This window comes from Mastigoproctus giganteus, chromosome 10 (assembly GCF_048544385.1).
Source record: "Mastigoproctus giganteus isolate SK-2022 chromosome 10, ASM4854438v1, whole genome shotgun sequence".
In the NCBI taxonomy this organism is placed as follows: Eukaryota; Metazoa; Arthropoda; class Arachnida; order Uropygi; family Thelyphonidae; genus Mastigoproctus; species Mastigoproctus giganteus.
Window position 1 is genome coordinate 171,955,361 of NC_143584.1, and position 16,025 is coordinate 171,971,385.

General features: G+C 36.1%; 1 long non-coding RNA gene across 1 annotated transcript in view; it reads right to left on the reverse strand.

The window, feature by feature from the left end:
- LOC150079483 (uncharacterized) overlaps window positions 1–3,517 on the reverse strand; it is a 90,997-nt gene extending 87,480 nt beyond the window's left edge. Inside the window, exon 1 of the long non-coding RNA XR_016547536.1 lies at window positions 3,383–3,517. This is a non-coding gene — a long non-coding RNA (uncharacterized LOC150079483). The remainder of the gene's footprint in view (window positions 1–3,382) is intronic.
- Window positions 3,518–16,025: the final 12,508 nt, after the last annotated feature.

The window sequence follows — 16,025 nt, forward strand, 5'->3', positions numbered from 1 at the left end:
CAATATCGTGACATATATATTCAAGAATTGTTTTCTAATGTATAATGCATTTGGATACGCTTCTTCCATTTGGTTAAAACAAGCAACTACTGTATGTTTGTATATAAATGACCCTTATATATTCTATAGGCAAATGGAGCTTGTCCAATAAATTATATTAATATTATTATAATTAATATATTATTCCATGTAATATGTATTTTATATAAATTTCCCCTCTCAGCATGCGTCTGAGTACCAATTCTTTTTGGCATTGTACTGATTTCGGGCCGAATACTTTTGCACTATTTTTGCTTCAACCCTATTCCTCTCTTCTTTTACCAATTGCTGGTTGCTTTTCTCCCTTTCCCTTGTATCCTACATTTCGGACATCCGACTAAAGTATTATTAAAAATTTTTATTTGTACAGTTTAACTGTTTTGTATATTTTAATTATAATAGTAAATTACATTCGGTATATAACGTAGGGACCACCGTCATAACCCATTCAGTTTCGAATTACGGTATATCATAATACTAACCAACCTTGCGTTGGTCTGGATGTACGAAACTGTATCCTGAATGGATGCATGGTTGTAGTTTCCTCACGATGTGTGCTGGGCGATTTCATACTCTTGTCCTTTCAGTATTTAATTTTTTCATAATTAATATTTAATTTTGGCCTTTTGTTTTTTTCATTTGCCATAAAAACTAAATTTTTTAATTTTTATATATATGCTGATACTTTCTGATTATCATATTTTACAAATATTTCTTGTGTGTGTAGATCTTAGGTTTTGTTTTCACCTTCTTTTAACTTTTTAGCTCCTTATCTTATTTTATACTTTCCTCTATCTGACTTCTTGTAAGCCGGCATCGTGCACAATAAACACTTCAATCTGCCTCAAATTGCCTTTATACTACCTAAATTTTCACTTCTTAATTCATATTTTACTTAACGTTCTTTACATGCTGCTTAATACATTTATGACCCTTATCTTCCTTTAGCTCTCTCATCAGGATTCTCATCAAGATTTATCTCATCATGGTTTTGTGGCCCTATTGTCACCAGCTTCCTGTTAGTACTTGTTCCTTTTCCAGTCGTATAATTTAGGTATATTTTATTATAAAATAAAATTATTTTATTTTATTTCACTGCATAGGATTTAGATAATGAGTTACATTAAGTTTGTTATGCTGTTCACTCATTGCCTTAACTGATTTCTCTCTTTTATTTAAATAACCAGAATATTTAATTTGAAAATATCAACCTTTGCTTTTTGAATTTAGGTCAATGTTAATACCAATCATTAAATTACTTTAATTTTTACCAAAACTTAACCTATTCTTGCTTTCACATTTTATAGCATACAGTTTTACCAATTATCAGCTCTGTCTTATTGTTAGCATTTTTCTGAAGGCGTAGAAGTGTATATCTTCATGATCACATTTTCAGATGTGTTCTGGTGCATACCATTGATCTGTGGTAATATAATGTTCAAATCTGACTTTTAAGGTCAAGAAAAGAAATCGGTAAACCTTAGCTGCAAGGATGTTTTTTCGCACAGTACGGCTTAATTAAATTAATTAGTAAAATTAACTTTCTGGTTTCTGTTGTAATGTATATGAATAAGATTTATCTGCGAGCACTGTCCTTGGAAAGCAGTCATTATCGAAATCTGATGGAATCGCTCTGAGTTTTGCGCACTAAAAATTAATTTCCTTCTCAATTTTCTCTGGTCCATCTTCATTTGACCGAAGGAAAGTAGGAAGATGAATTTCCTACATATAAGGCAAAAAAATAAATAAATATCAATACCATCCACAACCCTTCTTAAATAGAATATTCCAACCAACATGACCCGCTTTAGACAATGCTATTTAAAGATTGTTCGGTGGCCGAAACTAGCAGCAAATTCTACAAATTTCTGTGGAGCTATATTCCCTCGGACTTACTACTTACAACTACTGATACGATCGGAAAAAAAGTAATAATTATCAAACTTTCTCTGCGTACAGATCCTAAATGGAGTAATTAAATAATATCAGAGTGCCAATATTTCTTACTAAGAAAACGATTTTGAAATTTAAATAGAGAACCACGATAGTGCATTGTCGTAATTCGAGCATTAATTCTTTTAGGAAAGTTAAATTTTTTCTGAGGATTTAAGCAGATTCTTTTGAACCCTATCATGGTATGAACGCTTAACATCCTGCAGAACACTGGGAGACTGAAAAAGTTATGTTAAAGATAATCCGTATCCTTTCCATTACAGATTAGTCTCAAAAATGTCGCGCTATTTTTGTAATGTGTCCGTTTGTAATTTTCTTGATACAGTTTATTTTTATGTTTGCTGAGCTATGCTTGCTGTGCTACGAATATCGTTGAACCTAAAACTGCTCAACGATTTACGAAATTAGTTGTTTTCTGTTATGCGGAACTTTTTTTATTTTTTTATTCAAGTTAAAAAAAAAATTCACTTGAAGTTTGTGTTGTTTAAACTGATAAATGCTTACATAGGAAGAAAGAAATTAAAATTAAGAATTGAAGACTGTTTTCTAAAATAGTCGAACAAGCAAGCAGGCTGGCTTTAATAGTCAACTCACTACACAATGTATATTAAGTTACAGTACTGCACTTCGAGCTCTTTTATGATTTCCTGAGTTAAATAGGCAGTTTTCTTTACTGTTTTTTTTTTTTTTTTTCATTGGTTATGCTGACTTAAAGCCAAAAAGACTAATTTGGGGAATGATTTAATATTTTTATGTTTCGAAAAACCAGATAAGACTTCTCATATAATTTCCACTGAATTTATAGCTGAAATTCGGGCAAAATTAGTCTATATGTGTGCCTGTCTGTCTGAATACACACATACAAAGAGAAAGTTCGTAGTATAAAATATATTCGAATAAGTAAATAAATGTAAAGTACTTTATATACATAGTTGGATAAAGAGAAATTTTTAAAATATATAAAACATAGCGTGTAGATAGATAGATAAAACAAAATGGAAAGACCGATGTGAGAAAACTGGTTAGAAGTTAAAATCGGAAAAGTTCCTGTTGGATGAAATGAAAATAAAAAACAAAATACTAAAAACAGATGTTATAATAGTTGATAGACGGATTATTGAAAACTTAAATGATGACAATAGGCAAAAAATCAGTAGATGGGAAGACAGTGGCAGGAAAAAGTAGCGCGATAGATGAAGAAAGAGAAACAGTACAGATCGATACTTTCCCATTTATTCGATAACACTCTTCACAAAAGTTTGAATGTGTGAGTGTCAAACAGAAATAAATGAAAAGCTAGCTGAATTTCTAACTGCACCTTTGATACCCACATAACATTACGTTTTAAACTAGAAAGTTATTTATGCAAGGAGAGAAGAAAGTCACTTACTTGTTGGTTGGGCAGGAAGACTGGTAACTTCTTGTGCTGGTCTTCAGTGATCGTGTCGGCAATACTCCCACTTTAAGACGATGGATTTTGCCGACAGTCCGCTCTTTATAAGCCACTACTGGGATAGCTTAGTGCCGGCACTCTGAATGGACGCTAACGTTTGACTGTCAAGTGACGTCATCGGTATAGGGACAGTAGAGGTAACTCCGCCCATCGGCCGACGTCACGCAGTGGTGAATGATATACATGAGTTTCTGTATAGAACTGGAAACTTTGTTGACCAAAGTGTTTCTGGATGCGAAATGCATGCCGGGAGATGAGATAAGGTCGAATGTCACTGCATGTGTGGGCGACAATGTGGGAGTAATATTTTTGCCATGTGTTGTTCTATTTTTAAAGATATTTTTGCAAAAATTTATATTGTTTGTGAGCAAAGACGTCCTCACAGATGTCACCTCTGTCTCTAGAACGGCTGGAAGCTCCATCATTGTAGAAGAGCGGCTAGTACGCATTACTCCCTGATGCGCTCATACGGATGCACGCTCCTACATGCACTCACTCGCACACATACAGGGTCATTAGTAAAATGGGAGATTGTGGAAACCGCTCCCTACGATCTCGTTTGGTCTTATTTTTGATGTTTCATTTGAGATTTCAAAAAGTTATTTATTTATAACCATTCATAGTAAAATCATGTTACCTGTCTTGCAAAAGAAAGTGCAGAAGAAAAGCCTCCTATCTGATGATGACTAACCTCACGTTTGGACATTCATCTCAGATGTGGATTTCGAAAATAAATCAAGATTTATGCTGATACCGTTGAAATGGCGCAACTATTGCTTGTGAAGCGGCTCTGTTTTAGAACTGCTTAATATATTACAGGACCGACTACAACCAATTGTGTACCATCTTTGGTCTACCAGGAGTGGCCAACTTAATTTGTGATGCGATCTACTTTTTTCCTTCAAAATGTGCCGCGATCTACCATCTCAAAAATTTCATTGCACAAGGTGCACAAATCGAAGGAGGACTGTATATTTAAAATTCGTCGTGATCGACCGAAATTAAATCCGCGGACTCGTTGGTCACCCCTGGTCTACACAAACCGTCAAATCGCAGTCTTTATCTTGAAATCGCTTTCTTGCCCAGGCGGCTTAACAATCATAAAACATCCAGCTTTTTTCTACGTTTTAATGTTTCACAGAAGAAATAAGCAATGCGCAGTGTTTTTCCTCTGAACAGGAAAGCTCCAGACAAAATATCCATACACAGTTCCCTAGAAGGGAAATCAGAAAAAAAATTAAATAATCAGTGCTTGAAACTATACCGATTTGAGATTTGGAGTTATTTTCTATTGCAAAAATTGGATAATCATTCTAGTATGTCTTGTGGTCGCTTACAGGCGCTTAATTATGAAGAATTATCTAATTATGCAACAGAACTTTTGGCGGATTTGTCTTGGGGCTGGCCAAATTGCGAGTACTTTCGTTTGGGTCGATTTGGGTGTGTTCCTCTATTGCTCGACAAAAGATTGTGAACAAATTTGACATCGATCTACAACCCAGCTGGAACCCGGTCACCTGCTGCCCTTCAAAGAGATGTAGGCATTTAACCCTTGTACCGTGATGCTGTATTCCGTGGACACTTTTGGTTAACGTCGGACCGTTCTTTAAAGTCTCTGAGCTGTGTAGTCTCTCTCTCTTTCTCTTTCTCTTTCTCCCCTCCTCCCCCCACACTCAAATTTTCTGCAGCTTGTTAGTTACCGTTGGCCTCTGTTAATTGTTTTGCTTTTTTATATGGAGCTTTTCCCGTTCCCTTATATTCATATCATTTTTCTTATAACATCAGTGTTTCTGTTGTCATTGTTAATGGTCCTTGTTCAGACGCGTCGGCATATGCGTAATATGTCTTCACCATGCCCATCCGTCCGTCTGTCTCCGTCCGTCCGCCTCCATGTAACAACGCAATTCCCACTAGACAGTATTTCATGAAATTTTAAAATTGAGCTCTTTTAGAAATATTTTCGGTGCCATTCCAAATTCATTAAAATCGAACAAATAGAAATACGGTAATTATTTCTTTTTTTTCATACATATCATATAGGCATATTTCATACATATCAGCCACATACTGTAGCTGTAGCGGTGGATGTTAAGTTTCTTTTTTTTTTTTTTTTTTTGCTGCGTTTTTATTGAAGGAATGAACGTGCAATATGGTGGACGCAGAAAATAATGTTCCCAGTTCGCACATATGATTTTTTTTTTTTTTTTTTTTACGATATCCAACCGACAACTCTACCTCAGAATCACCATCTAAATAACTGTCTGTCATCCCATGATAGGCAGTTATTTAGACACAATAGCTATGATCCCATGGAAGATAGTTATTGTTTCAGGAACTGACTACATCGGGCGAAACTTCTACGACCAGGATACTTTTTGCCACACTTAATTGTATTCATGAAATTCATAGTTACTTGTTAGATATAATGCTTACAATAAATTCTGAAATTTTATGGGTTTTTTTTAATGATTATAAACTATATATAGTATACGGATACTGTATTTCACTTTGTGATGATTTCACTTCCCCTCAGCTAGTTGTAAAGGGAATAAACTAATAATAAACTAAAGTCTTTGGGAATAAACTAATAATCATATAATATACAATAAATATAATATTATAAAAATAATATTACATACACTCGTATATATATCATGAATTATTACTATTTTCTTATTATATTAATCACAACTGAAACTTGAAATATGTTATCTATAAATTAGCATTAAAATCCGAGAGGAAATAGGTAAAGTATTATTAAACGTCGAGTGAATGTTACATTGTGAGTTATGTATAGTGAAGTGAAAACAACTACTTTTATACTATCTATTATTAGTCAATTAACTGGTATTAAGATAATTAGTTATTTACTTATATCGTTTATTAATCACAGAAAAAGAAAATTAACATGCATGAAATGTAACGCAGTGCGTACATTACCTGCTTGCATTTTTTGTGCCTGTTCTGTTGTTAACTGGGAGTTTCCTGTATACATATTTAAATAAATTAGTTGCATTCCCATCAGAAGATATTTAATAGCCGAAGGATAGAAAAACATAAGTATATTAGTTTTTCTGTTTTTTGTGAAAAAGCGACTAAAACTTAAGCATTAATGCACGGTGTCCGTAAATTCCGTGAATACTGTGTTCACGCAAACTGAATATGCGGAATTTTCTACGCGAGGAAAAACAAGAATTTTCTTTGGGGGGGGGGATACCGAGAAGCCTTCTTCCAAGACCAACTCAATATGGCTTGAGAAAAGTCCATAAAATTTCTATCTTTACGGGGTTTGATGTATGCTTTTCACGCAACGTAGAAAGGACAGTGATCGTAACCACTGTGGGGCCTGAGAAGGCATATTAGAAAAGAGTGGATTTAATTGGGCAGGGTAAGAGCTGTATATGTAAAGGAGAATGGTTGATTGTTTCTAACTGAACAGCACTCATTCTGCTCAAAGGGCCAAATGGTCAGATCATAAAATAGGAGGATTAAAGTTTGCAGTCCTTAATTTGGAACTACAGACAAGAAGGCAGGAATCTGTCCATTTACACTAGCTGTATGAAATAAGTTATTCTTGAACCGTGAAACCTGAACCACGATATTTGAACTCCTTATCCCTTTTTCACTTGTAAAGAATTAGTTTGTATCATAGGAATAGTATAGCGAGTTCAATTCACAACTCCCCAGATACAATACTATTCCAAGTCCACATAAGTCCAAAATTAAAGTATCATGTACTTTAAGTAACTGATATTCAGTCAGTACGGATGTTCCACCCTTGGATGGATAAGATTTATCTCCCACGCACACTCTTTCACTCTCCCTCCCTTCCTCTCTCCATTTCTTTTTATTTTAAAATGCAGTTATATATGAAAGCTCGTGGTTTGTAATAGTGTTTTCTATGGTGAATTTCATTAAAAAAATGTATTGCCATGTCCAAACTAAACTGTGTTTTCAGGTAGACACGGTTTAGACATGTACGTTCAGACGACTGTAACTGATAAAACAACTGCTATTTTTTTAGCTACGTTGATAGCCCAAATTACTCAAACTATGTTGAGTTTAACATGTTACTAAATATATAGTGATGATACTGGTAGCAGTATTTTTAATTTCTTGTACAGAGAATTGTTTATTTATATTTATTTGTATGAATTTGCAATATGTGGTTTTGGAATTTATCCGAGGAACTGCTAGTTGATCTCTCTAATTCATTTGCATTGTCAACGCATTATAAATGCATATATCCATAAATAAATCGTAACGTGTACTTTTATCATTTTGTCATTTTAAATAAAGACTTATTCACGGTAGATGAGCACTCGATTGTTTCGAAAATGTAGCAGAAAACGTTGAATAGCACTTCTCTTAAGATATACGGCGTTGTGATGTGTTCTTCAGTCGGGTAATGATTTGTTTTTGAAAGCTGTTTGCGGAATGAGAAAAAAAAAGACAGACTAATCATACCCTGTTGAAATAGTTTCAAGTCAAAATTAAGCCCTCGCATGGGCGACATTCTTGCCCCAGGTTTATTTCAAAAGTGTGTTGGGGGGGGGGGGGATTATCCACGGAATATGAAGCTATGAGAAACGGCATTATTCTGCAGACAGGGTAGCAGTGATTGGTAATGCCTCAATGTACTTATTGGCAAAAGTTTAGGAATTATATGCTTTACTGGTTGAGTAGGTAGTCGACTGCAACCATGTAAGAATGAGAAAGGAGGCAGGCTTCTGTAGAGTTCATTTCATGAGTTGTTTGCACATCGGAAAATTTTACTAGTTGGTCAATGCTGTTAGGATTTGATGTCTTACTGCAAGTTGACTAGTTCTTCGATGAGGTTTCCTGAAGCAACAGCAACAGTTTCTTGATTTATTATTAAGAACTTTACTACTGCTTTGAATAGAAGTGCAGCAAAGCTTTGTGGAAATTCGGGATACTGTATATACGTTAGTTGAGAGAGAGAGAGAGAGAGAGAGAGAGAGAGAGAGAGAGAGAGAGTGCAGATCTCCTGTATCATGCTTTATCTCATGAACTGATTCATATTTTTATTAACTTAGGGAATGTGACCAAGGCTCTAGCACAAATGGGCTGACGAGACAGTTGCCCTTTGTGTATCGGCAGTGCTCGAACGCGAAGTATACATTGGAAATTAAGAGAATAGTTTCGTCAAATGGATTAGTACACCGGCTGGAAAACACAATGCAAATACTATTTATAGTAGGCTTTTCATATTATAATTGGATAACAACATTTTAAAAGTAAAACTTACATATTTTTATATTGATTTGAATTAAGGTCATATATCAGTATGTTGTAAGAGGAAGCCGTAAATTTAAATCTACCCTTGTGCCAAATATGTCAGCTACTGTCCTTAATGTGGCTATGGATTTTTACTTGAGAGAAGCTGTTAGTTGCTGAGTGAAAGATGATGGCGGACAAAATGGTTTAAATCAGTGCTCAGATATGTCTTCTATTGTCTGTAACGGTTGATCAATACGGTATCTCGTAGTCAAGCTTTGTCTCATAAACTGAGCAATCCGTGGAGTGGATGAACCACTATGTTCACTCAAAGAAATGAGGCAACCTCACATAGCTATGTTTTCCTGCTTTTAAGCACATGGACCGCACACCGGTGCACAGGTTTATAATTTTCGCTAGAATCCGTGACACCATACAAGAATGAAATCCATAAAAGTGCCAGATGCAGGCGCCTCTTATGAAAAATCGGTGTAACAAAGTTGGAAAGTTTTCGATTCTTTACTTGTAGATATTTCTTCTAATATTTATAGCGAAAAAGAAATGTATACCAACGAATGGACGGTAGATGGCGCGCGTTGAATGAAAGAGTGCAGTGGCAGCTCGTGTAGAAAATAAAAAAAAAACTTACATTTTGTAATTATCTTCACGTGAGCTGAAAGAGGGTTGGTTCCTAAATTAGAGAGAACTTGTTTGTATCCTTCATTTAATTTGCAGTTTATGCGGTCCCATGGGGGAAACGCAGACAGCGATCACGAAAGACTAAACATATAAAATGTTTTAATGTTACACATGCATTTATCGGTAGTAATGGGTCCATTGAATTGGATTTGAGGTGAAGTATACTTCTATGAATTGTTCCTTTGTCTTTTAGGTCTTTAAAAAATAAATTACATATTTTACTTTCTTTTTAAGTAGTCCTGATCTTTATTGAAATTTTCAGTGACAAGGAAGGAAAATAAGTACTCACTTGGTACTTATCACCTCATGTCATATTTGTAAAAAGTTAAATTTATAGTTCTACCTCTATATTTCTATGTTTTTGCAAAAGAAATGGGGAATCGGACGTAACTAATAATGTAATGTTTTTGGATGTCAAATTAAAACTCTATTTTGTTATTAACTATAGTGTTACGATACATCAGATGATAATCTAGCCCCGCTTAATTTCAAACTACAATATGGATTTTCATTTGAATCACAAAGACCCTTTTGGGACTGTATGTCTGCCCCAGTAGTGAGCTTCCTGTGATGTCTTTAGAAATAAATGATATTTCTTAAAAATTGTCACTGAGTCCATTTTCGAATCAATTTATTTACGTACTGCTCATCATCCTGTGAGTAGTTCTGTCTTCACACATTTTTAACACCTCAAGTCAGATATTAAAACGTAGGCCTTTCTGGCAACCATCTCTTCATTGCTGCAAACAGCGTTCTGTTCTGTCATGATCCCTGGGCATCATCAATCATCAAGTGCACATTAACGTATCGTCCCATCCCATGTGCACTACAAAGATCTAATCTGTTCTCTCTTCTATATTATCCTCTAGGATCTTACGTTATTCAGGAGAGTTAGAGATGGAGATCGATCACCTGAAGAGTAAATATTCATCATAAAATAAGAAAATGGAAAGCTGCCATTATACAGTTTGTTTTCCATGGAGATTAATTGCTACTGCTTTTTTATTTTATTGCTACTAGAAACAGTCGTTAGAATCTTAATTCACAGATTTCCTCACGATAAAATGATGAAATCGAAAGACTGTAAAGAGTATATAAATAACTAGCAGAAGTGAGGGCAAGAGAAATTATAATTTGGATGTTTAAGAGGTGGTTCACTGGCTAATTGGGAGTCTCTGCTAATAGGGAAGAACTTTGTAGTTATATGAATCGGATTGGAATATATACCATATCATATGATCAGTATTTATAAATTTTCATCTTTCTTCTCAGCCATTGGATATGCACAGTTCGGTCCGTGGAGCCCTTATGTCGTTAACTCCTGTCACAACAACGCCAGTGGAGTATTATAGTGGAGAGAATTTCTAGTGGCGGTTAAAGGTAATTTGTTACGTGCTCTCTTCTCAGCCCTCGCGGTTAGCACAGTGGATATAATCACCGTCCTTTCCACACCGAGTGGAAAAGGCCCGAGTTAAAATCCCGTGAATGACGCGAGGAATTTTTATTAATTTCTTTTCTTTGGCATCGTGACTGAGTTAGTCAGTCTGTGTCATGCGAGAGCTGCATGGTTTTTTTTCTCCTGGAAACTCGGGGATTTCGTCCAGCAAGACAGACAAATTAACCAGAGAACACACGCATTTTAGTTTCTTATTACACATGGTCGCATGAGTTGATTTTCTGGTGGCACTGATATGATCTCGTGTATGATCTGAGGGGAAAAAAAAAAAAAAAAAACGCCTTTCACCCGCATATTCCTGGTACCAACTGTTTACGTAAGCAGCGCATTTCTTAGACTTAAGTTTGTTGATGAGGAGGTGTAGAATTGTAGCATGAATGCATCGCGGAATGGCTTCGAATGACATTGATCCGCCTATACAAATTTTTTTTTGTCTCTTTCTACTGTAATGGGAAAACAAATTATTGGGACAGGGCATGCACTAGGCGCATTGTGTACCCCTGTCACTCCCGTATTCAGACTCATCCCTACTGATTTTGAAGACTGTTTTTGAATTTAGATGATTAAGCTTATCTTTATCAAGACTTAATACACCTGAAGATATTTACTAAAAGGTAAGAGCGTACCTATAAAATTACATATTCAAAACTTTAGCCTATCTGTTGTCTTAAAAAACCCTATTCTTATGAAAGTGCTATTGATTATTAGTTCATTTATCTATGAAATTTCCTGCTTTGCTGTATTGTTTATATATAGGAAAATTAATTCTCTCCCCCTCCCCACCATACGTTTTCATACTATTATCGATTCATTATGGATTTAGGGGCTTAGAGGGGGAAAACACTGATGGACCCAATTTCTTTCTATTTCAGAAGATTTAGGAGAAGTCCGGTTGGCCTGCCTCCTAAAATCCACTCATGCACACCTTCTCGATGGTAAGCCCTGTTACGTCACCTAGGTGGCAACGAACGTGTAGTGGTTCTCTTCAAGACGCCTGGTCAGCATGAAGAGGAATAGACCAAACCCAACAGCACGATGAAACAAATGGCCCTCAGTCCCCAGCGGCTTTCACTCCCTCTTAAGGCGGCGAGAGGATCAGAGTGGAAGCAGAGGGTGCTAAGAATCTCTGTGTACGACCAGGCTGCCACGCACGGAAACTGAACTAGGCCTGTTACAACGTAAGATCGCTAATCGGTGAAGACAGGATATTATAGCTGGAAAAGGAATTAGAAAATGTGAATTTGAATATCATCGGTTTGGCTGAAACAAGAAGAAGAAATGAATCACTTATAAGTTTATCAAGTGGAAATCTGCTGTACACCAATGGAAACACTGAAAGGAGTGAGGTGGAGTTGGCTTTCTGGTCCATAAAGATATAAAAAACAACATTTTGGAATTCAAAAGTACATCACCAATTGTGTCAAGACTACTACTCAGGATTTCTAAGAGGTATAAACTAAAGGTTATAATGATTTATGCACCAACATCGAGATGTGATGATGAAGAGGTTGAAGAAATGTACATCGAAATTGAGAGTCTTCTAGATGAACAGAAAACTAACTACACTATCATTATGGAGGACTTCAATGCTAAGGTTGGAAAGAGACAAAACAGCGCAGAAAGGGGAACTATAGGAAATTTTGGAATTGGTGAAAGAAATGAAAGAGGTGAAAGACTTGTGGAATTTGCAGAATCTAGAGGAATGTCAGTAATGAACACTTTTTTCAAGAAAAGGGTGAACAGAAAGTGGACATGGAAGAGCCCAAATGGATTAACCACTAATGAAATCGATTTCATCCTCACTAACAGAAGATTTATTTTGAATGATGTTACCGTCCTGAATAATGTAAATGTTGGAAGTGATCACAGAATGGTAAGATGTACACTTGATATAGATGTAGGAAAGGAAAGGAAAAAACTGACTCGAGTAAATAACACAAAGGTCTTTCAGATAACAGAGGGGGAGAAAAGCAGTATGTACTGGAACTTAAGAACAAGTTTGCGCTTCTGCAGACTGCTCAGGACCAAGATAGTGACGAGGAATATTACAACATTCTGAAAGTGATAAAACCCAAGAAACCTATAGGGAGAAAGAAATCCAAATAAGAGAAAATTAGTCAGGAAACACTTGTTATGATGAACCGAAGGCGAAAAATGAACAGCAAGATAAACACTGACAAGGAAAAAATTGAGTATACTGAGTTATGCAAAGCCATTAGAAAGAGACTCAGAGAGGACATAAGAAGATTTAACACAAGAAAAGTAGAACAAGCATTAAGGGAAAACAAAGGATTTAAATCAGCAGCAATGAGCAGTAATACAGAAAGACACAATGATATTGAAACTGAAGAATAGCGATGGTGTACTTATAAACGGCAGAGAAGGCATAATTCATTTAGCAGAAGACTACTATAAAGAGTTATACAAGGAGCGAGGGAATGATGCCAGCAGTGGGGAAGATGGATTGCAAATTAGCAACACATACGACATACCCGATATTCTTCTTGATGAGGCAGAACAAGCACTGAAAAAAATGAAGCATCAGAAATCCCCGGGGGAAAATGAAGTTACTGTTGAGTTGTTAAAATTGGGAGGAAGAGACATGGCACAAAAACTGGCAAGGCTCTTCACAAAGTGCATTAGAAAAGGTGTGACGCCTAAGCAGTGGTATAATGCAATCATAGTTTTGCTGCATAAGAAAGGAGATAAATCAGAAATCGGAAATTATAGACCAATTAGCTTGTTAACCCACATCTACAAGTTGTTCACAAGGGTCATTACTAACAGATTAGAAAGAATACTTGATGAGAATCAACCGAAAGAGCAAGCTGGCTTTAGGGCAGGATTCTCAACTATGGATCACCTTCACGTAATATCACAGCTAATGGAGAAAGCAAATGAATATAAAACACCATTAATGTCTGGCATTTGTGGATTATGAAAAGGCATTTGACTCCATACAGCATAAGGCAATGTTTCGGGCACTGGAAAGACAAGGCATAGATACCTCATATATTATGATTTTGAAGAAAATATATGAGAGTGCTACCTCCTTTATTAGACTAGACAAAGACAGTAGGAAATTTAAAATCGAGAATGGAATTCGACAAGGAGACACAATATCTCCGAAGCTGTTTACTGCTGCCCTTGAGGAAGCTTTCAGAAGATCAGACTGGTCGCAGAAAGGAGTCAATGTGAACGGAGAGTACCTAAACCATTTACGATTTGCAGATGACATTGTGGTCATAAGCCACGATCCCAAAGAATTAGAGGAAAATCTTAATCAGTTATGCACAGTTAGTAAGGATTTTAGACTAAAGATGAATATGGCTAAAACAAAAGTAATGATGAACACGTATGCCACAGAAAGGGAAATAATGATTGAAGGAACAGTAATTGAAAAGGTGGAGTCATATACTTATCTGGGACAAGTTATTAGCTGTAATAATGATAAATGGCTGGAAGTCAAGAGAAGAATAAATTTTGGATGGATAACATTCAGGAAATATAGTCACATACTGAAGAGCAATATCCCAGTTTGTCTGAAACGTAAAATAATAAACCAATGTATACTCCCCACCATGACTTATGGAAGTGAAACTTAGGCACTCACCAAAATAATGGAAGAAAAGCTGAGAACTATACAGTGAAGAATGGAACGAATTATATTGGGAATCAGACTGTTAGATAAGAAGAGAAACACATGGATTAGGCAGCAAACTCAAGTAAAGGACATTCTTATAAAAACTAAAGAACTAAAATGGTTTTGGGCAGGACACATAGCTCGAAGACATGATGACAGATGGACTAAGAAAATAACAGAATGGTACCCAAGAGGAGCTAGAAGAAAACCTGGAAGACAAAGGCGGAGATGGATAAATGAAATTCATGAGTTTGTGGATTCAGAACAGAAGGAACTGGAAAGTTGCTGGAGAGGCCTTCATTCTGCAGTGGATTGAAAATGGCTGATGATGATGATGATGACGGCTGTGAATAAGAAACAGTTTCACAGAACTGTTTGGAGCAGGTTGACTGATTGACGGATGAGTTCTGGGCTAAAGATGTCCTCATTAATTTGTGTGTGTGCGATGATGTCTCCTGCAGCAACCTGCTCTCTGCGATTTTTCATGGCGCAGATTTGACGTCATGAATAATTTCCGTGAATTAGACTTTTCCCGTTTGAATGAACTTTCATTGTACAAAGTGTATTATTCTACTATTTATTTTTATGTTTTGTGCAATCTTTGTTCTGTTATTTTTTTCTACAATACGGAATCCAATATGGATTCCGTCAACCCCTGGTTTGTAGCCGTGAAGGGAGTTGTATACAGCAATGTGCCTGCTGTATACAATAAAGAGTTCTTCTATTGGCGATAATTTATTAAAAGGAAAGTTTCAAGATAGTTTAGAAGTTCACGATTAATGGATTTATCGATTACCTTTTTTATTCAATGTAATGAAGAAATCCATTGACCACGGACTTCTAAACTATCTCGAAACCTCCCATCTGATCAATGATCGCCGATACGGATTCTGTCAGTGTTGCTGCACTTGTGATATTTTGGCTTATTAACATTTAAGTTTTTTTTTATCGTACTTGGAATAAAGATCTAAATAAGCTTCTATTCGCAATAAGGTGTTTCTCTGTATTATAACTTCTCCACGAATGCTGGTGTTTCCCAAGGTTCAGTAATTTTTTCCTCCCCATTCTTTACTGCTTGTATATTAATGATCTTCCATTGACTGGAAATCCTATCGATAGTTTGGTTGATGACAGCACATTCGCATTCCACCTTCCAGTTTGAGAATCTTGCTCTTCACAAACAGCTTCAACTTCCGGAATGTCCATCACCTATTTCTTAAATGCTGATTGCTGAGGAAAAGATAACTTAGTTATCTTTCCTCAGCAATCAGCTGAGGATGCAATTGCCAGACTCCTTACTTTGCAAAAGGAAACTGATACAAAATACCTACTTGGCCTCTTTGTGGACTTCAAAAGGGCCTTTGACACCTTTTGGTGGCAGAGTGCTCTGGAGAATTTCCGGGAGACCGGGGTTTCTAGACCAGTCTTCAAATTATTTACAAGCTATTTTTACCAGCGCTCTATCATAGTTAAGAGTGGTAGTAAACAGGTCTCTAGAGTTACAAGGGATTGCCCACAGGGATCAATTCTTGGCCCCCTGTGTT